General features: G+C 51.2%; 29 non-coding genes across 29 annotated transcripts; 10 read left to right on the forward strand and 19 right to left on the reverse strand.

The window, feature by feature from the left end:
• Positions 1-137: 137 nt before the first annotated feature.
• trnag-gcc (transfer RNA glycine (anticodon GCC)) lies at positions 138-208 on the reverse strand. The gene has a single exon. It is a non-coding gene; the product is annotated as a tRNA-Gly (tRNA).
• Positions 209-330: 122 nt separating this feature from the next.
• Positions 331-402, forward strand: trnae-cuc (transfer RNA glutamic acid (anticodon CUC)). The gene has a single exon. It is a non-coding gene; the product is annotated as a tRNA-Glu (tRNA).
• A 1,185-nt stretch (positions 403-1,587) lies between these two features.
• trnam-cau (transfer RNA methionine (anticodon CAU)) lies at positions 1,588-1,660 on the reverse strand. The gene has a single exon. It is a non-coding gene; the product is annotated as a tRNA-Met (tRNA).
• A 601-nt stretch (positions 1,661-2,261) lies between these two features.
• trnag-gcc (transfer RNA glycine (anticodon GCC)) lies at positions 2,262-2,332 on the reverse strand. Its single transcript has one exon. It is a non-coding gene; the product is annotated as a tRNA-Gly (tRNA).
• Positions 2,333-2,454: 122 nt separating this feature from the next.
• trnae-cuc (transfer RNA glutamic acid (anticodon CUC)) lies at positions 2,455-2,526 on the forward strand. The gene has a single exon. It is a non-coding gene; the product is annotated as a tRNA-Glu (tRNA).
• A 1,185-nt stretch (positions 2,527-3,711) lies between these two features.
• trnam-cau (transfer RNA methionine (anticodon CAU)) lies at positions 3,712-3,784 on the reverse strand. The gene has a single exon. It is a non-coding gene; the product is annotated as a tRNA-Met (tRNA).
• A 601-nt stretch (positions 3,785-4,385) lies between these two features.
• trnag-gcc (transfer RNA glycine (anticodon GCC)) lies at positions 4,386-4,456 on the reverse strand. Its single transcript has one exon. It is a non-coding gene; the product is annotated as a tRNA-Gly (tRNA).
• Positions 4,457-4,578: 122 nt separating this feature from the next.
• trnae-cuc (transfer RNA glutamic acid (anticodon CUC)) lies at positions 4,579-4,650 on the forward strand. The gene has a single exon. It is a non-coding gene; the product is annotated as a tRNA-Glu (tRNA).
• Positions 4,651-5,835: 1,185 nt separating this feature from the next.
• Positions 5,836-5,908, reverse strand: trnam-cau (transfer RNA methionine (anticodon CAU)). The gene has a single exon. It is a non-coding gene; the product is annotated as a tRNA-Met (tRNA).
• A 601-nt stretch (positions 5,909-6,509) lies between these two features.
• On the reverse strand, positions 6,510-6,580 carry trnag-gcc (transfer RNA glycine (anticodon GCC)). The gene has a single exon. It is a non-coding gene; the product is annotated as a tRNA-Gly (tRNA).
• Positions 6,581-6,702: 122 nt separating this feature from the next.
• On the forward strand, positions 6,703-6,774 carry trnae-cuc (transfer RNA glutamic acid (anticodon CUC)). The gene has a single exon. It is a non-coding gene; the product is annotated as a tRNA-Glu (tRNA).
• A 1,185-nt stretch (positions 6,775-7,959) lies between these two features.
• Positions 7,960-8,032, reverse strand: trnam-cau (transfer RNA methionine (anticodon CAU)). The gene has a single exon. It is a non-coding gene; the product is annotated as a tRNA-Met (tRNA).
• A 601-nt stretch (positions 8,033-8,633) lies between these two features.
• Positions 8,634-8,704, reverse strand: trnag-gcc (transfer RNA glycine (anticodon GCC)). The gene has a single exon. It is a non-coding gene; the product is annotated as a tRNA-Gly (tRNA).
• A 122-nt stretch (positions 8,705-8,826) lies between these two features.
• trnae-cuc (transfer RNA glutamic acid (anticodon CUC)) lies at positions 8,827-8,898 on the forward strand. Its single transcript has one exon. It is a non-coding gene; the product is annotated as a tRNA-Glu (tRNA).
• Positions 8,899-10,083: 1,185 nt separating this feature from the next.
• trnam-cau (transfer RNA methionine (anticodon CAU)) lies at positions 10,084-10,156 on the reverse strand. Its single transcript has one exon. It is a non-coding gene; the product is annotated as a tRNA-Met (tRNA).
• Positions 10,157-10,757: 601 nt separating this feature from the next.
• Positions 10,758-10,828, reverse strand: trnag-gcc (transfer RNA glycine (anticodon GCC)). The gene has a single exon. It is a non-coding gene; the product is annotated as a tRNA-Gly (tRNA).
• Positions 10,829-10,950: 122 nt separating this feature from the next.
• Positions 10,951-11,022, forward strand: trnae-cuc (transfer RNA glutamic acid (anticodon CUC)). Its single transcript has one exon. It is a non-coding gene; the product is annotated as a tRNA-Glu (tRNA).
• Positions 11,023-12,207: 1,185 nt separating this feature from the next.
• Positions 12,208-12,280, reverse strand: trnam-cau (transfer RNA methionine (anticodon CAU)). The gene has a single exon. It is a non-coding gene; the product is annotated as a tRNA-Met (tRNA).
• Positions 12,281-12,881: 601 nt separating this feature from the next.
• On the reverse strand, positions 12,882-12,952 carry trnag-gcc (transfer RNA glycine (anticodon GCC)). The gene has a single exon. It is a non-coding gene; the product is annotated as a tRNA-Gly (tRNA).
• A 122-nt stretch (positions 12,953-13,074) lies between these two features.
• Positions 13,075-13,146, forward strand: trnae-cuc (transfer RNA glutamic acid (anticodon CUC)). The gene has a single exon. It is a non-coding gene; the product is annotated as a tRNA-Glu (tRNA).
• Positions 13,147-14,331: 1,185 nt separating this feature from the next.
• Positions 14,332-14,404, reverse strand: trnam-cau (transfer RNA methionine (anticodon CAU)). Its single transcript has one exon. It is a non-coding gene; the product is annotated as a tRNA-Met (tRNA).
• A 601-nt stretch (positions 14,405-15,005) lies between these two features.
• On the reverse strand, positions 15,006-15,076 carry trnag-gcc (transfer RNA glycine (anticodon GCC)). Its single transcript has one exon. It is a non-coding gene; the product is annotated as a tRNA-Gly (tRNA).
• Positions 15,077-15,198: 122 nt separating this feature from the next.
• trnae-cuc (transfer RNA glutamic acid (anticodon CUC)) lies at positions 15,199-15,270 on the forward strand. The gene has a single exon. It is a non-coding gene; the product is annotated as a tRNA-Glu (tRNA).
• A 1,185-nt stretch (positions 15,271-16,455) lies between these two features.
• trnam-cau (transfer RNA methionine (anticodon CAU)) lies at positions 16,456-16,528 on the reverse strand. The gene has a single exon. It is a non-coding gene; the product is annotated as a tRNA-Met (tRNA).
• Positions 16,529-17,129: 601 nt separating this feature from the next.
• trnag-gcc (transfer RNA glycine (anticodon GCC)) lies at positions 17,130-17,200 on the reverse strand. The gene has a single exon. It is a non-coding gene; the product is annotated as a tRNA-Gly (tRNA).
• A 122-nt stretch (positions 17,201-17,322) lies between these two features.
• Positions 17,323-17,394, forward strand: trnae-cuc (transfer RNA glutamic acid (anticodon CUC)). The gene has a single exon. It is a non-coding gene; the product is annotated as a tRNA-Glu (tRNA).
• Positions 17,395-18,579: 1,185 nt separating this feature from the next.
• trnam-cau (transfer RNA methionine (anticodon CAU)) lies at positions 18,580-18,652 on the reverse strand. Its single transcript has one exon. It is a non-coding gene; the product is annotated as a tRNA-Met (tRNA).
• A 601-nt stretch (positions 18,653-19,253) lies between these two features.
• On the reverse strand, positions 19,254-19,324 carry trnag-gcc (transfer RNA glycine (anticodon GCC)). The gene has a single exon. It is a non-coding gene; the product is annotated as a tRNA-Gly (tRNA).
• A 122-nt stretch (positions 19,325-19,446) lies between these two features.
• Positions 19,447-19,518, forward strand: trnae-cuc (transfer RNA glutamic acid (anticodon CUC)). Its single transcript has one exon. It is a non-coding gene; the product is annotated as a tRNA-Glu (tRNA).
• The last annotated feature ends 252 nt before the right edge of the window (positions 19,519-19,770 follow it).

A 19,770-nucleotide genomic window follows, 5' to 3' on the forward strand; every position in this document is an offset into this window, starting at 1 on the left:
ACATCTTGACTTAATGCAGATACGATGTCCAACCCAAGTTTGGTTTGCACAGGCTTCTTGTTCCAAATCTTGATGCCGTCTGGCCGTGACCGAGAACAAACTTAATGCCCCCCAAGACCCCACGCATAAAGGAACCGTGCATTGGCCGGGAATCGAACCCGGGTCTCCCGCGTGGCAGGCGAGAATTCTACCACTGAACAACCAATGCTCACACACGTGGCAGTTTTCTCAACGAATTCGCGCCATTGCCCAAGCGCTCCTCTCGAGGCGCAGCGGAAAATGTAGCCCGATACACCCACGCGTCACTCATCAAGACACCTCTGTGGCAGCTCCCTGATGGTCTAGTGGTCAGGATTCGGCGCTCTCACCGCCGCGGCCCGGGTTCGATTCCCGGTCAGGGAAACTGCGTTTTGCCCCACCTCCGCCTTACCCGAAAGGGACAAGCGGTAGACAATGGATGGGTTGCCTTTGCCACGTACTGTGTATCAAGAGAGCCTCAAGGCACCATCTCCCCCCAAAACGGACCATTCCTTGAAGCCGTCAACAAATGAAGCACAGTTGCCAGTTCTTCAAGCCCAGGATGAGCTGCCGTCTTGGAGGTGAAGGGTGTGACAGGACATCCAAAAAATGTGTGGCCGAACTGCGCATCAAAACATGCCTCCCGTGAGGATAGAGCTCAACACCGCCAGTTTTCGAGACTTGCGCATGGCAGGCGACAATTCTACCGCTGAGCTAACAACCCTTGCATGTCCGCCAATTGTCACGCTGAATTCGCGCTACTGTCCAAACTCTCCTCTCCAGACGCTTAAAATGGATGCACAAACTCTGCCACGTACTGCGCATCAAAGCACATCGCTTGCGTGAGGCTACAAGTCACTACCTTCTGATTTCGTGATTCACATGTGGCAGGCGACAGTTCTAACGCTCAGCCACCAGCCCTTACAAGTCTGCCAATTGTCTCGTCGAATTCGCGCCACTCTCCAAAGTCTACTCTCAACAACATCTTGACTTAATGCAGATACGATGTCCAACCCAAGTTTGGTTTGCATAGACTTCTTGTTCCAACTTAACAGTCAGGCAAGAATGACTTCAAATTATCCCTCTCCATGGACCCTGTTGGCAAAGGAACTCCAGGCAACCTCCAGAGACTCAGCTCGGGAGCTGCTGATAACCAATTATCAGCCCTTGTTCATCCGCTTCCAATGCAAAGACATTCCTAACCCTACCTGGACAAAGTGTCCTAGAAGAAATAACAGGTAGGAGTCATTTGGGAGCCAACGTGTGGTGCCCCGCAATTCTGACCTGAGAAAAGAAAGAGGAATTGTGGTGAAAGTTGGATGAAGTGGTTTCAGAGGGCCGGCACACATCCATAGGGGAGGATCGCCTGCCACGTGTGAGTCTTGAAATCAAACAGATGGGAAGGCTTTCCACGGTCAATGGCAGAATGATTTGGATTGATCCCTGTTCTAGATCTCGCATCGGAGGAGGCTGAAAATCCACTACAAAGGAGTGGTTCTAAGGCTCCAGCGTCCTCGAAATGGGTAGAAGAGGTACAAAATGGATGGACCAACTCTGTACCAAAACACCTGCCTCGTGTGAGGCTCGAACTCACGACCTTCAGATTATGAGACTGACGCGCTGCCTACTGCGCCAACGAGGCTGACAGGGAACCTGAAAATGGACGATTTCTCGAAGCTGCACAGAAATGAAATTCAGCTTGGACAAACAAAGGTGAGTCCCCAGGTATTTAAGCCCTGAACGGGTTTTGGAGGTGAAGAGTGCCACAGGAGATCCTAAAAACGGTGTTTTGACCCAGCTCCGGCTTACCTGAAAGGCACAAGCGGTAGACAATGGATGGGTTGCCTTTGCCGCGTACTGTGTATCAAGCGAGGCTCAAGACACCATCTTCCCCCAAAACGGACCATTCTTCTTTTGTCTCGTAGTGCCGTCTTAAGTTAAATTCCTTAATTACAGCCACATTAGCTCCACTAATAAGACACACGGGTTTACCAGCAATGTCTGTAAACATATATTCAGTCACCCACTGGCGCTGGCAGGCGACAATTCTAAGTCTGCCAATTGTCCCGCCGAATTCGCGCCACTGTCCAAAGTCTCCTCTCAACAACATCTTGACTTAATGCAGATACGATGTCCAACCCAAGTTTGGTTTGCACAGGCTTCTTGTTCCAAATCTTGATGCCGTCTGGCCGTGACCGAGAACAAACTTAATGCCCCCCAAGACCCCACGCATAAAGGAACCGTGCATTGGCCGGGAATCGAACCCGGGTCTCCCGCGTGGCAGGCGAGAATTCTACCACTGAACCACCAATGCTCACACACGTGGCAGTTTTCTCAACGAATTCGCGCCATTGCCCAAGCGCTCCTCTCGAGGCGCAGCGGAAAATGTAGCCCGATACACCCACGCGTCACTCATCAAGACACCTCTGTGGCAGCTCCCTGATGGTCTAGTGGTCAGGATTCGGCGCTCTCACCGCCGCGGCCCGGGTTCGATTCCCGGTCAGGGAAACTGCGTTTTGCCCCACCTCCGCCTTACCCGAAAGGGACAAGCGGTAGACAATGGATGGGTTGCCTTTGCCACGTACTGTGTATCAAGAGAGCCTCAAGGCACCATCTCCCCCCAAAACGGACCATTCCTTGAAGCCGTCAACAAATGAAGCACAGTTGCCAGTTCTTCAAGCCCAGGATGAGCTGCCGTCTTGGAGGTGAAGGGTGTGACAGGACATCCAAAAAATGTGTGGCCGAACTGCGCATCAAAACATGCCTCCCGTGAGGATAGAGCTCAACACCGCCAGTTTTCGAGACTTGCGCATGGCAGGCGACAATTCTACCGCTGAGCTAACAACCCTTGCATGTCCGCCAATTGTCCCGCTGAATTCGCGCTACTGTCCAAACTCTCCTCTCCAGACGCTTAAAATGGATGCACAAACTCTGCCACGTACTGCGCATCAAAGCACATCGCTTGCGTGAGGCTACAAGTCACTACCTTCTGATTTCGTGATTCACATGTGGCAGGCGACAGTTCTAACGCTCAGCCACCAGCCCTTACAAGTCTGCCAATTGTCTCGTCGAATTCGCGCCACTCTCCAAAGTCTACTCTCAACAACATCTTGACTTAATGCAGATACGATGTCCAACCCAAGTTTGGTTTGCATAGACTTCTTGTTCCAACTTAACAGTCAGGCAAGAATGACTTCAAATTATCCCTCTCCATGGACCCTGTTGGCAAAGGAACTCCAGGCAACCTCCAGAGACTCAGCTCGGGAGCTGCTGATAACCAATTATCAGCCCTTGTTCATCCGCTTCCAATGCAAAGACATTCCTAACCCTACCTGGACAAAGTGTCCTAGAAGAAATAACAGGTAGGAGTCATTTGGGAGCCAACGTGTGGTGCCCCGCAATTCTGACCTGAGAAAAGAAAGAGGAATTGTGGTGAAAGTTGGATGAAGTGGTTTCAGAGGGCCGGCACACATCCATAGGGGAGGATCGCCTGCCACGTGTGAGTCTTGAAATCAAACAGATGGGAAGGCTTTCCACGGTCAATGGCAGAATGATTTGGATTGATCCCTGTTCTAGATCTCGCATCGGAGGAGGCTGAAAATCCACTACAAAGGAGTGGTTCTAAGGCTCCAGCGTCCTCGAAATGGGTAGAAGAGGTACAAAATGGATGGACCAACTCTGTACCAAAACACCTGCCTCGTGTGAGGCTCGAACTCACGACCTTCAGATTATGAGACTGACGCGCTGCCTACTGCGCCAACGAGGCTGACAGGGAACCTGAAAATGGACGATTTCTCGAAGCTGCACAGAAATGAAATTCAGCTTGGACAAACAAAGGTGAGTCCCCAGGTATTTAAGCCCTGAACGGGTTTTGGAGGTGAAGAGTGCCACAGGAGATCCTAAAAACGGTGTTTTGACCCAGCTCCGGCTTACCTGAAAGGGACAAGCGGTAGACAATGGATGGGTTGCCTTTGCCGCGTACTGTGTATCAAGCGAGGCTCAAGACACCATCTTCCCCCAAAACGGACCATTCTTCTTTTGTCTCGTAGTGCCGTCTTAAGTTAAATTCCTTAATTACAGCCACATTAGCTCCACTAATAAGACACACGGGTTTACCAGCAATGTCTGTAAACATATATTCAGTCACCCACTGGCGCTGGCAGGCGACAATTCTAAGTCTGCCAATTGTCCCGCCGAATTCGCGCCACTGTCCAAAGTCTCCTCTCAACAACATCTTGACTTAATGCAGATACGATGTCCAACCCAAGTTTGGTTTGCACAGGCTTCTTGTTCCAAATCTTGATGCCGTCTGGCCGTGACCGAGAACAAACTTAATGCCCCCCAAGACCCCACGCATAAAGGAACCGTGCATTGGCCGGGAATCGAACCCGGGTCTCCCGCGTGGCAGGCGAGAATTCTACCACTGAACAACCAATGCTCACACACGTGGCAGTTTTCTCAACGAATTCGCACCATTGCCCAAGCGCTCCTCTCGAGGCGCAGCGGAAAATGTAGCCCGATACACCCACGCGTCACTCATCAAGACACCTCTGTGGCAGCTCCCTGATGGTCTAGTGGTCAGGATTCGGCGCTCTCACCGCCGCGGCCCGGGTTCGATTCCCGGTCAGGGAAACTGCGTTTTGCCCCACCTCCGCCTTACCCGAAAGGGACAAGCGGTAGACAATGGATGGGTTGCCTTTGCCACGTACTGTGTATCAAGAGAGCCTCAAGGCACCATCTCCCCCCAAAACGGACCATTCCTTGAAGCCGTCAACAAATGAAGCACAGTTGCCAGTTCTTCAAGCCCAGGATGAGCTGCCGTCTTGGAGGTGAAGGGTGTGACAGGACATCCAAAAAATGTGTGGCCGAACTGCGCATCAAAACATGCCTCCCGTGAGGATAGAGCTCAACACCGCCAGTTTTCGAGACTTGCGCATGGCAGGCGACAATTCTACCGCTGAGCTAACAACCCTTGCATGTCCGCCAATTGTCCCGCTGAATTCGCGCTACTGTCCAAACTCTCCTCTCCAGACGCTTAAAATGGATGCACAAACTCTGCCACGTACTGCGCATCAAAGCACATCGCTTGCGTGAGGCTACAAGTCACTACCTTCTGATTTCGTGATTCACATGTGGCAGGCGACAGTTCTAACGCTCAGCCACCAGCCCTTACAAGTCTGCCAATTGTCTCGTCGAATTCGCGCCACTCTCCAAAGTCTACTCTCAACAACATCTTGACTTAATGCAGATACGATGTCCAACCCAAGTTTGGTTTGCATAGACTTCTTGTTCCAACTTAACAGTCAGGCAAGAATGACTTCAAATTATCCCTCTCCATGGACCCTGTTGGCAAAGGAACTCCAGGCAACCTCCAGAGACTCAGCTCGGGAGCTGCTGATAACCAATTATCAGCCCTTGTTCATCCGCTTCCAATGCAAAGACATTCCTAACCCTACCTGGACAAAGTGTCCTAGAAGAAATAACAGGTAGGAGTCATTTGGGAGCCAACGTGTGGTGCCCCGCAATTCTGACCTGAGAAAAGAAAGAGGAATTGTGGTGAAAGTTGGATGAAGTGGTTTCAGAGGGCCGGCACACATCCATAGGGGAGGATCGCCTGCCACGTGTGAGTCTTGAAATCAAACAGATGGGAAGGCTTTCCACGGTCAATGGCAGAATGATTTGGATTGATCCCTGTTCTAGATCTCGCATCGGAGGAGGCTGAAAATCCACTACAAAGGAGTGGTTCTAAGGCTCCAGCGTCCTCGAAATGGGTAGAAGAGGTACAAAATGGATGGACCAACTCTGTACCAAAACACCTGCCTCGTGTGAGGCTCGAACTCACGACCTTCAGATTATGAGACTGACGCGCTGCCTACTGCGCCAACGAGGCTGACAGGGAACCTGAAAATGGACGATTTCTCGAAGCTGCACAGAAATGAAATTCAGCTTGGACAAACAAAGGTGAGTCCCCAGGTATTTAAGCCCTGAACGGGTTTTGGAGGTGAAGAGTGCCACAGGAGATCCTAAAAACGGTGTTTTGACCCAGCTCCGGCTTACCTGAAAGGCACAAGCGGTAGACAATGGATGGGTTGCCTTTGCCGCGTACTGTGTATCAAGCGAGGCTCAAGACACCATCTTCCCCCAAAACGGACCATTCTTCTTTTGTCTCGTAGTGCCGTCTTAAGTTAAATTCCTTAATTACAGCCACATTAGCTCCACTAATAAGACACACGGGTTTACCAGCAATGTCTGTAAACATATATTCAGTCACCCACTGGCGCTGGCAGGCGACAATTCTAAGTCTGCCAATTGTCCCGCCGAATTCGCGCCACTGTCCAAAGTCTCCTCTCAACAACATCTTGACTTAATGCAGATACGATGTCCAACCCAAGTTTGGTTTGCACAGGCTTCTTGTTCCAAATCTTGATGCCGTCTGGCCGTGACCGAGAACAAACTTAATGCCCCCCAAGACCCCACGCATAAAGGAACCGTGCATTGGCCGGGAATCGAACCCGGGTCTCCCGCGTGGCAGGCGAGAATTCTACCACTGAACAACCAATGCTCACACACGTGGCAGTTTTCTCAACGAATTCGCACCATTGCCCAAGCGCTCCTCTCGAGGCGCAGCGGAAAATGTAGCCCGATACACCCACGCGTCACTCATCAAGACACCTCTGTGGCAGCTCCCTGATGGTCTAGTGGTCAGGATTCGGCGCTCTCACCGCCGCGGCCCGGGTTCGATTCCCGGTCAGGGAAACTGCGCTTTGCCCCACCTCCGCCTTACCCGAAAGGGACAAGCGGTAGACAATGGATGGGTTCCCTTTGCCACGTACTGTGTATCAAGAGAGCCTCAAGGCACCATCTCCCCCCAAAACGGACCATTCCTTGAAGCCGTCAACAAATGAAGCACAGTTGCCAGTTCTTCAAGCCCAGGATGAGCTGCCGTCTTGGAGGTGAAGGGTGTGACAGGACATCCAAAAAATGTGTGGCCGAACTGCGCATCAAAACATGCCTCCCGTGAGGATAGAGCTCAACACCGCCAGTTTTCGAGACTTGCGCATGGCAGGCGACAATTCTACCGCTGAGCTAACAACCCTTGCATGTCCGCCAATTGTCCCGCTGAATTCGCGCTACTGTCCAAACTCTCCTCTCCAGACGCTTAAAATGGATGCACAAACTCTGCCACGTACTGCGCATCAAAGCACATCGCTTGCGTGAGGCTACAAGTCACTACCTTCTGATTTCGTGATTCACATGTGGCAGGCGACAGTTCTAACGCTCAGCCACCAGCCCTTACAAGTCTGCCAATTGTCTCGTCGAATTCGCGCCACTCTCCAAAGTCTACTCTCAACAACATCTTGACTTAATGCAGATACGATGTCCAACCCAAGTTTGGTTTGCATAGACTTCTTGTTCCAACTTAACAGTCAGGCAAGAATGACTTCAAATTATCCCTCTCCATGGACCCTGTTGGCAAAGGAACTCCAGGCAACCTCCAGAGACTCAGCTCGGGAGCTGCTGATAACCAATTATCAGCCCTTGTTCATCCGCTTCCAATGCAAAGACATTCCTAACCCTACCTGGACAAAGTGTCCTAGAAGAAATAACAGGTAGGAGTCATTTGGGAGCCAACGTGTGGTGCCCCGCAATTCTGACCTGAGAAAAGAAAGAGGAATTGTGGTGAAAGTTGGATGAAGTGGTTTCAGAGGGCCGGCACACATCCATAGGGGAGGATCGCCTGCCACGTGTGAGTCTTGAAATCAAACAGATGGGAAGGCTTTCCACGGTCAATGGCAGAATGATTTGGATTGATCCCTGTTCTAGATCTCGCATCGGAGGAGGCTGAAAATCCACTACAAAGGAGTGGTTCTAAGGCTCCAGCGTCCTCGAAATGGGTAGAAGAGGTACAAAATGGATGGACCAACTCTGTACCAAAACACCTGCCTCGTGTGAGGCTCGAACTCACGACCTTCAGATTATGAGACTGACGCGCTGCCTACTGCGCCAACGAGGCTGACAGGGAACCTGAAAATGGACGATTTCTCGAAGCTGCACAGAAATGAAATTCAGCTTGGACAAACAAAGGTGAGTCCCCAGGTATTTAAGCCCTGAACGGGTTTTGGAGGTGAAGAGTGCCACAGGAGATCCTAAAAACGGTGTTTTGACCCAGCTCCGGCTTACCTGAAAGGGACAAGCGGTAGACAATGGATGGGTTGCCTTTGCCGCGTACTGTGTATCAAGCGAGGCTCAAGACACCATCTTCCCCCAAAACGGACCATTCTTCTTTTGTCTCGTAGTGCCGTCTTAAGTTAAATTCCTTAATTACAGCCACATTAGCTCCACTAATAAGACACACGGGTTTACCAGCAATGTCTGTAAACATATATTCAGTCACCCACTGGCGCTGGCAGGCGACAATTCTAAGTCTGCCAATTGTCCCGCCGAATTCGCGCCACTGTCCAAAGTCTCCTCTCAACAACATCTTGACTTAATGCAGATACGATGTCCAACCCAAGTTTGGTTTGCACAGGCTTCTTGTTCCAAATCTTGATGCCGTCTGGCCGTGACCGAGAACAAACTTAATGCCCCCCAAGACCCCACGCATAAAGGAACCGTGCATTGGCCGGGAATCGAACCCGGGTCTCCCGCGTGGCAGGCGAGAATTCTACCACTGAACAACCAATGCTCACACACGTGGCAGTTTTCTCAACGAATTCGCACCATTGCCCAAGCGCTCCTCTCGAGGCGCAGCGGAAAATGTAGCCCGATACACCCACGCGTCACTCATCAAGACACCTCTGTGGCAGCTCCCTGATGGTCTAGTGGTCAGGATTCGGCGCTCTCACCGCCGCGGCCCGGGTTCGATTCCCGGTCAGGGAAACTGCGTTTTGCCCCACCTCCGCCTTACCCGAAAGGGACAAGCGGTAGACAATGGATGGGTTGCCTTTGCCACGTACTGTGTATCAAGAGAGCCTCAAGGCACCATCTCCCCCCAAAACGGACCATTCCTTGAAGCCGTCAACAAATGAAGCACAGTTGCCAGTTCTTCAAGCCCAGGATGAGCTGCCGTCTTGGAGGTGAAGGGTGTGACAGGACATCCAAAAAATGTGTGGCCGAACTGCGCATCAAAACATGCCTCCCGTGAGGATAGAGCTCAACACCGCCAGTTTTCGAGACTTGCGCATGGCAGGCGACAATTCTACCGCTGAGCTAACAACCCTTGCATGTCCGCCAATTGTCCCGCTGAATTCGCGCTACTGTCCAAACTCTCCTCTCCAGACGCTTAAAATGGATGCACAAACTCTGCCACGTACTGCGCATCAAAGCACATCGCTTGCGTGAGGCTACAAGTCACTACCTTCTGATTTCGTGATTCACATGTGGCAGGCGACAGTTCTAACGCTCAGCCACCAGCCCTTACAAGTCTGCCAATTGTCTCGTCGAATTCGCGCCACTCTCCAAAGTCTACTCTCAACAACATCTTGACTTAATGCAGATACGATGTCCAACCCAAGTTTGGTTTGCATAGACTTCTTGTTCCAACTTAACAGTCAGGCAAGAATGACTTCAAATTATCCCTCTCCATGGACCCTGTTGGCAAAGGAACTCCAGGCAACCTCCAGAGACTCAGCTCGGGAGCTGCTGATAACCAATTATCAGCCCTTGTTCATCCGCTTCCAATGCAAAGACATTCCTAACCCTACCTGGACAAAGTGTCCTAGAAGAAATAACAGGTAGGAGTCATTTGGGAGCCAACGTGTGGTGCCCCGCAATTCTGACCTGAGAAAAGAAAGAGGAATTGTGGTGAAAGTTGGATGAAGTGGTTTCAGAGGGCCGGCACACATCCATAGGGGAGGATCGCCTGCCACGTGTGAGTCTTGAAATCAAACAGATGGGAAGGCTTTCCACGGTCAATGGCAGAATGATTTGGATTGATCCCTGTTCTAGATCTCGCATCGGAGGAGGCTGAAAATCCACTACAAAGGAGTGGTTCTAAGGCTCCAGCGTCCTCGAAATGGGTAGAAGAGGTACAAAATGGATGGACCAACTCTGTACCAAAACACCTGCCTCGTGTGAGGCTCGAACTCACGACCTTCAGATTATGAGACTGACGCGCTGCCTACTGCGCCAACGAGGCTGACAGGGAACCTGAAAATGGACGATTTCTCGAAGCTGCACAGAAATGAAATTCAGCTTGGACAAACAAAGGTGAGTCCCCAGGTATTTAAGCCCTGAACGGGTTTTGGAGGTGAAGAGTGCCACAGGAGATCCTAAAAACGGTGTTTTGACCCAGCTCCGGCTTACCTGAAAGGCACAAGCGGTAGACAATGGATGGGTTGCCTTTGCCGCGTACTGTGTATCAAGCGAGGCTCAAGACACCATCTTCCCCCAAAACGGACCATTCTTCTTTTGTCTCGTAGTGCCGTCTTAAGTTAAATTCCTTAATTACAGCCACATTAGCTCCACTAATAAGACACACGGGTTTACCAGCAATGTCTGTAAACATATATTCAGTCACCCACTGGCGCTGGCAGGCGACAATTCTAAGTCTGCCAATTGTCCCGCCGAATTCGCGCCACTGTCCAAAGTCTCCTCTCAACAACATCTTGACTTAATGCAGATACGATGTCCAACCCAAGTTTGGTTTGCACAGGCTTCTTGTTCCAAATCTTGATGCCGTCTGGCCGTGACCGAGAACAAACTTAATGCCCCCCAAGACCCCACGCATAAAGGAACCGTGCATTGGCCGGGAATCGAACCCGGGTCTCCCGCGTGGCAGGCGAGAATTCTACCACTGAACAACCAATGCTCACACACGTGGCAGTTTTCTCAACGAATTCGCACCATTGCCCAAGCGCTCCTCTCGAGGCGCAGCGGAAAATGTAGCCCGATACACCCACGCGTCACTCATCAAGACACCTCTGTGGCAGCTCCCTGATGGTCTAGTGGTCAGGATTCGGCGCTCTCACCGCCGCGGCCCGGGTTCGATTCCCGGTCAGGGAAACTGCGCTTTGCCCCACCTCCGCCTTACCCGAAAGGGACAAGCGGTAGACAATGGATGGGTTCCCTTTGCCACGTACTGTGTATCAAGAGAGCCTCAAGGCACCATCTCCCCCCAAAACGGACCATTCCTTGAAGCCGTCAACAAATGAAGCACAGTTGCCAGTTCTTCAAGCCCAGGATGAGCTGCCGTCTTGGAGGTGAAGGGTGTGACAGGACATCCAAAAAATGTGTGGCCGAACTGCGCATCAAAACATGCCTCCCGTGAGGATAGAGCTCAACACCGCCAGTTTTCGAGACTTGCGCATGGCAGGCGACAATTCTACCGCTGAGCTAACAACCCTTGCATGTCCGCCAATTGTCCCGCTGAATTCGCGCTACTGTCCAAACTCTCCTCTCCAGACGCTTAAAATGGATGCACAAACTCTGCCACGTACTGCGCATCAAAGCACATCGCTTGCGTGAGGCTACAAGTCACTACCTTCTGATTTCGTGATTCACATGTGGCAGGCGACAGTTCTAACGCTCAGCCACCAGCCCTTACAAGTCTGCCAATTGTCTCGTCGAATTCGCGCCACTCTCCAAAGTCTACTCTCAACAACATCTTGACTTAATGCAGATACGATGTCCAACCCAAGTTTGGTTTGCATAGACTTCTTGTTCCAACTTAACAGTCAGGCAAGAATGACTTCAAATTATCCCTCTCCATGGACCCTGTTGGCAAAGGAACTCCAGGCAACCTCCAGAGACTCAGCTCGGGAGCTGCTGATAACCAATTATCAGCCCTTGTTCATCCGCTTCCAATGCAAAGACATTCCTAACCCTACCTGGACAAAGTGTCCTAGAAGAAATAACAGGTAGGAGTCATTTGGGAGCCAACGTGTGGTGCCCCGCAATTCTGACCTGAGAAAAGAAAGAGGAATTGTGGTGAAAGTTGGATGAAGTGGTTTCAGAGGGCCGGCACACATCCATAGGGGAGGATCGCCTGCCACGTGTGAGTCTTGAAATCAAACAGATGGGAAGGCTTTCCACGGTCAATGGCAGAATGATTTGGATTGATCCCTGTTCTAGATCTCGCATCGGAGGAGGCTGAAAATCCACTACAAAGGAGTGGTTCTAAGGCTCCAGCGTCCTCGAAATGGGTAGAAGAGGTACAAAATGGATGGACCAACTCTGTACCAAAACACCTGCCTCGTGTGAGGCTCGAACTCACGACCTTCAGATTATGAGACTGACGCGCTGCCTACTGCGCCAACGAGGCTGACAGGGAACCTGAAAATGGACGATTTCTCGAAGCTGCACAGAAATGAAATTCAGCTTGGACAAACAAAGGTGAGTCCCCAGGTATTTAAGCCCTGAACGGGTTTTGGAGGTGAAGAGTGCCACAGGAGATCCTAAAAACGGTGTTTTGACCCAGCTCCGGCTTACCTGAAAGGGACAAGCGGTAGACAATGGATGGGTTGCCTTTGCCGCGTACTGTGTATCAAGCGAGGCTCAAGACACCATCTTCCCCCAAAACGGACCATTCTTCTTTTGTCTCGTAGTGCCGTCTTAAGTTAAATTCCTTAATTACAGCCACATTAGCTCCACTAATAAGACACACGGGTTTACCAGCAATGTCTGTAAACATATATTCAGTCACCCACTGGCGCTGGCAGGCGACAATTCTAAGTCTGCCAATTGTCCCGCCGAATTCGCGCCACTGTCCAAAGTCTCCTCTCAACAACATCTTGACTTAATGCAGATACGATGTCCAACCCAAGTTTGGTTTGCACAGGCTTCTTGTTCCAAATCTTGATGCCATCTGGCCGTGACCGAGAACAAACTTAATGCCCCCCAAGACCCCACGCATAAAGGAACCGTGCATTGGCCGGGAATCGAACCCGGGTCTCCCGCGTGGCAGGCGAGAATTCTACCACTGAACAACCAATGCTCACACACGTGGCAGTTTTCTCAACGAATTCGCACCATTGCCCAAGCGCTCCTCTCGAGGCGCAGCGGAAAATGTAGCCCGATACACCCACGCGTCACTCATCAAGACACCTCTGTGGCAGCTCCCTGATGGTCTAGTGGTCAGGATTCGGCGCTCTCACCGCCGCGGCCCGGGTTCGATTCCCGGTCAGGGAAACTGCGTTTTGCCCCACCTCCGCCTTACCCGAAAGGGACAAGCGGTAGACAATGGATGGGTTGCCTTTGCCACGTACTGTGTATCAAGAGAGCCTCAAGGCACCATCTCCCCCCAAAACGGACCATTCCTTGAAGCCGTCAACAAATGAAGCACAGTTGCCAGTTCTTCAAGCCCAGGATGAGCTGCCGTCTTGGAGGTGAAGGGTGTGACAGGACATCCAAAAAATGTGTGGCCGAACTGCGCATCAAAACATGCCTCCCGTGAGGATAGAGCTCAACACCGCCAGTTTTCGAGACTTGCGCATGGCAGGCGACAATTCTACCGCTGAGCTAACAACCCTTGCATGTCCGCCAATTGTCCCGCTGAATTTGCGCTACTGTCCAAACTCTCCTCTCCAGACGCTTAAAATGGATGCACAAACTCTGCCACGTACTGCGCATCAAAGCACATCGCTTGCGTGAGGCTACAAGTCACTACCTTCTGATTTCGTGATTCACATGTGGCAGGCGACAGTTCTAACGCTCAGCCACCAGCCCTTACAAGTCTGCCAATTGTCTCGTCGAATTCGCGCCACTCTCCAAAGTCTACTCTCAACAACATCTTGACTTAATGCAGATACGATGTCCAACCCAAGTTTGGTTTGCATAGACTTCTTGTTCCAACTTAACAGTCAGGCAAGAATGACTTCAAATTATCCCTCTCCATGGACCCTGTTGGCAAAGGAACTCCAGGCAACCTCCAGAGACTCAGCTCGGGAGCTGCTGATAACCAATTATCAGCCCTTGTTCATCCGCTTCCAATGCAAAGACATTCCTAACCCTACCTGGACAAAGTGTCCTAGAAGAAATAACAGGTAGGAGTCATTTGGGAGCCAACGTGTGGTGCCCCGCAATTCTGACCTGAGAAAAGAAAGAGGAATTGTGGTGAAAGTTGGATGAAGTGGTTTCAGAGGGCCGGCACACATCCATAGGGGAGGATCGCCTGCCACGTGTGAGTCTTGAAATCAAACAGATGGGAAGGCTTTCCACGGTCAATGGCAGAATGATTTGGATTGATCCCTGTTCTAGATCTCGCATCGGAGGAGGCTGAAAATCCACTACAAAGGAGTGGTTCTAAGGCTCCAGCGTCCTCGAAATGGGTAGAAGAGGTACAAAATGGATGGACCAACTCTGTACCAAAACACCTGCCTCGTGTGAGGCTCGAACTCACGACCTTCAGATTATGAGACTGACGCGCTGCCTACTGCGCCAACGAGGCTGACAGGGAACCTGAAAATGGACGATTTCTCGAAGCTGCACAGAAATGAAATTCAGCTTGGACAAACAAAGGTGAGTCCCCAGGTATTTAAGCCCTGAACGGGTTTTGGAGGTGAAGAGTGCCACAGGAGATCCTAAAAACGGTGTTTTGACCCAGCTCCGGCTTACCTGAAAGGCACAAGCGGTAGACAATGGATGGGTTGCCTTTGCCGCGTACTGTGTATCAAGCGAGGCTCAAGACACCATCTTCCCCCAAAACGGACCATTCTTCTTTTGTCTCGTAGTGCCGTCTTAAGTTAAATTCCTTAATTACAGCCACATTAGCTCCACTAATAAGACACACGGGTTTACCAGCAATGTCTGTAAACATATATTCAGTCACCCACTGGCGCTGGCAGGCGACAATTCTAAGTCTGCCAATTGTCCCGCCGAATTCGCGCCACTGTCCAAAGTCTCCTCTCAACAACATCTTGACTTAATGCAGATACGATGTCCAACCCAAGTTTGGTTTGCACAGGCTTCTTGTTCCAAATCTTGATGCCGTCTGGCCGTGACCGAGAACAAACTTAATGCCCCCCAAGACCCCACGCATAAAGGAACCGTGCATTGGCCGGGAATCGAACCCGGGTCTCCCGCGTGGCAGGCGAGAATTCTACCACTGAACCACCAATGCTCACACACGTGGCAGTTTTCTCAACGAATTCGCGCCATTGCCCAAGCGCTCCTCTCGAGGCGCAGCGGAAAATGTAGCCCGATACACCCACGCGTCACTCATCAAGACACCTCTGTGGCAGCTCCCTGATGGTCTAGTGGTCAGGATTCGGCGCTCTCACCGCCGCGGCCCGGGTTCGATTCCCGGTCAGGGAAACTGCGTTTTGCCCCACCTCCGCCTTACCCGAAAGGGACAAGCGGTAGACAATGGATGGGTTGCCTTTGCCACGTACTGTGTATCAAGAGAGCCTCAAGGCACCATCTCCCCCCAAAACGGACCATTCCTTGAAGCCGTCAACAAATGAAGCACAGTTGCCAGTTCTTCAAGCCCAGGATGAGCTGCCGTCTTGGAGGTGAAGGGTGTGACAGGACATCCAAAAAATGTGTGGCCGAACTGCGCATCAAAACATGCCTCCCGTGAGGATAGAGCTCAACACCGCCAGTTTTCGAGACTTGCGCATGGCAGGCGACAATTCTACCGCTGAGCTAACAACCCTTGCATGTCCGCCAATTGTCCCGCTGAATTCGCGCTACTGTCCAAACTCTCCTCTCCAGACGCTTAAAATGGATGCACAAACTCTGCCACGTACTGCGCATCAAAGCACATCGCTTGCGTGAGGCTACAAGTCACTACCTTCTGATTTCGTGATTCACATGTGGCAGGCGACAGTTCTAACGCTCAGCCACCAGCCCTTACAAGTCTGCCAATTGTCTCGTCGAATTCGCGCCACTCTCCAAAGTCTACTCTCAACAACATCTTGACTTAATGCAGATACGATGTCCAACCCAAGTTTGGTTTGCATAGACTTCTTGTTCCAACTTAACAGTCAGGCAAGAATGACTTCAAATTATCCCTCTCCATGGACCCTGTTGGCAAAGGAACTCCAGGCAACCTCCAGAGACTCAGCTCGGGAGCTGCTGATAACCAATTATCAGCCCTTGTTCATCCGCTTCCAATGCAAAGACATTCCTAACCCTACCTGGACAAAGTGTCCTAGAAGAAATAACAGGTAGGAGTCATTTGGGAGCCAACGTGTGGTGCCCCGCAATTCTGACCTGAGAAAAGAAAGAGGAATTGTGGTGAAAGTTGGATGAAGTGGTTTCAGAGGGCCGGCACACATCCATAGGGGAGGATCGCCTGCCACGTGTGAGTCTTGAAATCAAACAGATGGGAAGGCTTTCCACGGTCAATGGCAGAATGATTTGGATTGATCCCTGTTCTAGATCTCGCATCGGAGGAGGCTGAAAATCCACTACAAAGGAGTGGTTCTAAGGCTCCAGCGTCCTCGAAATGGGTAGAAGAGGTACAAAATGGATGGACCAACTCTGTACCAAAACACCTGCCTCGTGTGAGGCTCGAACTCACGACCTTCAGATTATGAGACTGACGCGCTGCCTACTGCGCCAACGAGGCTGACAGGGAACCTGAAAATGGACGATTTCTCGAAGCTGCACAGAAATGAAATTCAGCTTGGACAAACAAAGGTGAGTCCCCAGGTATTTAAGCCCTGAACGGGTTTTGGAGGTGAAGAGTGCCACAGGAGATCCTAAAAACGGTGTTTTGACCCAGCTCCGGCTTACCTGAAAGGCACAAGCGGTAGACAATGGATGGGTTGCCTTTGCCGCGTACTGTGTATCAAGCGAGGCTCAAGACACCATCTTCCCCCAAAACGGACCATTCTTCTTTTGTCTCGTAGTGCCGTCTTAAGTTAAATTCCTTAATTACAGCCACATTAGCTCCACTAATAAGACACACGGGTTTACCAGCAATGTCTGTAAACATATATTCAGTCACCCACTGGCGCTGGCAGGCGACAATTCTAAGTCTGCCAATTGTCCCGCCGAATTCGCGCCACTGTCCAAAGTCTCCTCTCAACAACATCTTGACTTAATGCAGATACGATGTCCAACCCAAGTTTGGTTTGCACAGGCTTCTTGTTCCAAATCTTGATGCCGTCTGGCCGTGACCAAGAACAAACTTAATGCCCCCCAAGACCCCACGCATAAAGGAACCGTGCATTGGCCGGGAATCGAACCCGGGTCTCCCGCGTGGCAGGCGAGAATTCTACCACTGAACCACCAATGCTCACACACGTGGCAGTTTTCTCAACGAATTCGCGCCATTGCCCAAGCGCTCCTCTCGAGGCGCAGCGGAAAATGTAGCCCGATACACCCACGCGTCACTCATCAAGACACCTCTGTGGCAGCTCCCTGATGGTCTAGTGGTCAGGATTCGGCGCTCTCACCGCCGCGGCCCGGGTTCGATTCCCGGTCAGGGAAACTGCGTTTTGCCCCACCTCCGCCTTACCCGAAAGGGACAAGCGGTAGACAATGGATGGGTTGCCTTTGCCACGTACTGTGTATCAAGAGAGCCTCAAGGCACCATCTCCCCCCAAAACGGACCATTCCTTGAAGCCGTCAACAAATGAAGCACAGTTGCCAGTTCTTCAAGCCCAGGATGAGCTGCCGTCTTGGAGGTGAAGGGTGTGACAGGACATCCAAAAAATGTGTGGCCGAACTGCGCATCAAAACATGCCTCCCGTGAGGATAGAGCTCAACACCGCCAGTTTTCGAGACTTGCGCATGGCAGGCGACAATTCTACCGCTGAGCTAACAACCCTTGCATGTCCGCCAATTGTCCCGCTGAATTCGCGCTACTGTCCAAACTCTCCTCTCCAGACGCTTAAAATGGATGCACAAACTCTGCCACGTACTGCGCATCAAAGCACATCGCTTGCGTGAGGCTACAAGTCACTACCTTCTGATTTCGTGATTCACATGTGGCAGGCGACAGTTCTAACGCTCAGCCACCAGCCCTTACAAGTCTGCCAATTGTCTCGTCGAATTCGCGCCACTCTCCAAAGTCTACTCTCAACAACATCTTGACTTAATGCAGATACGATGTCCAACCCAAGTTTGGTTTGCATAGACTTCTTGTTCCAACTTAACAGTCAGGCAAGAATGACTTCAAATTATCCCTCTCCATGGACCCTGTTGGCAAAGGAACTCCAGGCAACCTCCAGAGACTCAGCTCGGGAGCTGCTGATAACCAATTATCAGCCCTTGTTCATCCGCTTCCAATGCAAAGACATTCCTAACCCTACCTGGACAAAGTGTCCTAGAAGAAATAACAGGTAGGAGTCATTTGGGAGCCAACGTGTGGTGCCCCGCAATTCTGACCTGAGAAAAGAAAGAGGAATTGTGGTGAAAGTTGGATGAAGTGGTTTCAGAGGGCCGGCACACATCCATAGGGGAGGATCGCCTGCCACGTGTGAGTCTTGAAATCAAACAGATGGGAAGGCTTTCCACGGTCAATGGCAGAATGATTTGGATTGATCCCTGTTCTAGATCTCGCATCGGAGGAGGCTGAAAATCCACTACAAAGGAGTGGTTCTAAGGCTCCAGCGTCCTCGAAATGGGTAGAAGAGGTACAAAATGGATGGACCAACTCTGTACCAAAACACCTGCCTCGTGTGAGGCTCGAACTCACGACCTTCAGATTATGAGACTGACGCGCTGCCTACTGCGCCAACGAGGCTGACAGGGAACCTGAAAATGGACGATTTCTCGAAGCTGCACAGAAATGAAATTCAGCTTGGACAAACAAAGGTGAGTCCCCAGGTATTTAAGCCCTGAACGGGTTTTGGAGGTGAAGAGTGCCACAGGAGATCCTAAAAACGGTGTTTTGACCCAGCTCCGGCTTACCTGAAAGGGACAAGCGGTAGACAATGGATGGGTTGCCTTTGCCGCGTACTGTGTATCAAGCGAGGCTCAAGACACCATCTTCCCCCAAAACGGACCATTCTTCTTTTGTCTCGTAGTGCCGTCTTAAGTTAAATTCCTTAATTACAGCCACATTAGCTCCACTAATAAGACACACGGGTTTACCAGCAATGTCTGTAAACATATATTCAGTCACCCACTGGCGCTGGCAGGCGACAATTCTAAGTCTGCCAATTGTCCCGCCGAATTCGCGCCACTGTCCAAAGTCTCCTCTCAACAACATCTTGACTTAATGCAGATACGATGTCCAACCCAAGTTTGGTTTGCACAGGCTTCTTGTTCCAAATCTTGATGCCGTCTGGCCGTGACCGAGAACAAACTTAATGCCCCCCAAGACCCCACGCATAAAGGAACCGTGCATTGGCCGGGAATCGAACCCGGGTCTCCCGCGTGGCAGGCGAGAATTCTACCACTGAACAACCAATGCTCACACACGTGGCAGTTTTCTCAACGAATTCGCACCATTGCCCAAGCGCTCCTCTCGAGGCGCAGCGGAAAATGTAGCCCGATACACCCACGCGTCACTCATCAAGACACCTCTGTGGCAGCTCCCTGATGGTCTAGTGGTCAGGATTCGGCGCTCTCACCGCCGCGGCCCGGGTTCGATTCCCGGTCAGGGAAACTGCGTTTTGCCCCACCTCCGCCTTACCCGAAAGGGACAAGCGGTAGACAATGGATGGGTTGCCTTTGCCACGTACTGTGTATCAAGAGAGCCTCAAGGCACCATCTCCCCCCAAAACGGACCATTCCTTGAAGCCGTCAACAAATGAAGCACAGTTGCCAGTTCTTCAAGCCCAGGATGAGCTGCCGTCTTGGAGGTGAAGGGTGTGACAGGACATCCAAAAAATGTGTGGCCGAACTGCGCATCAAAAC

The sequence above is a fragment of the Diplotaxodon limnothrissa genome, linkage group LG23, assembly GCF_057381915.1.
Source record: "Diplotaxodon limnothrissa isolate DT_005_m linkage group LG23, D_limnothrissa_male_GT1.1, whole genome shotgun sequence".
Lineage (NCBI taxonomy): Eukaryota > Metazoa > Chordata > Actinopteri > Cichliformes > Cichlidae > Diplotaxodon > Diplotaxodon limnothrissa.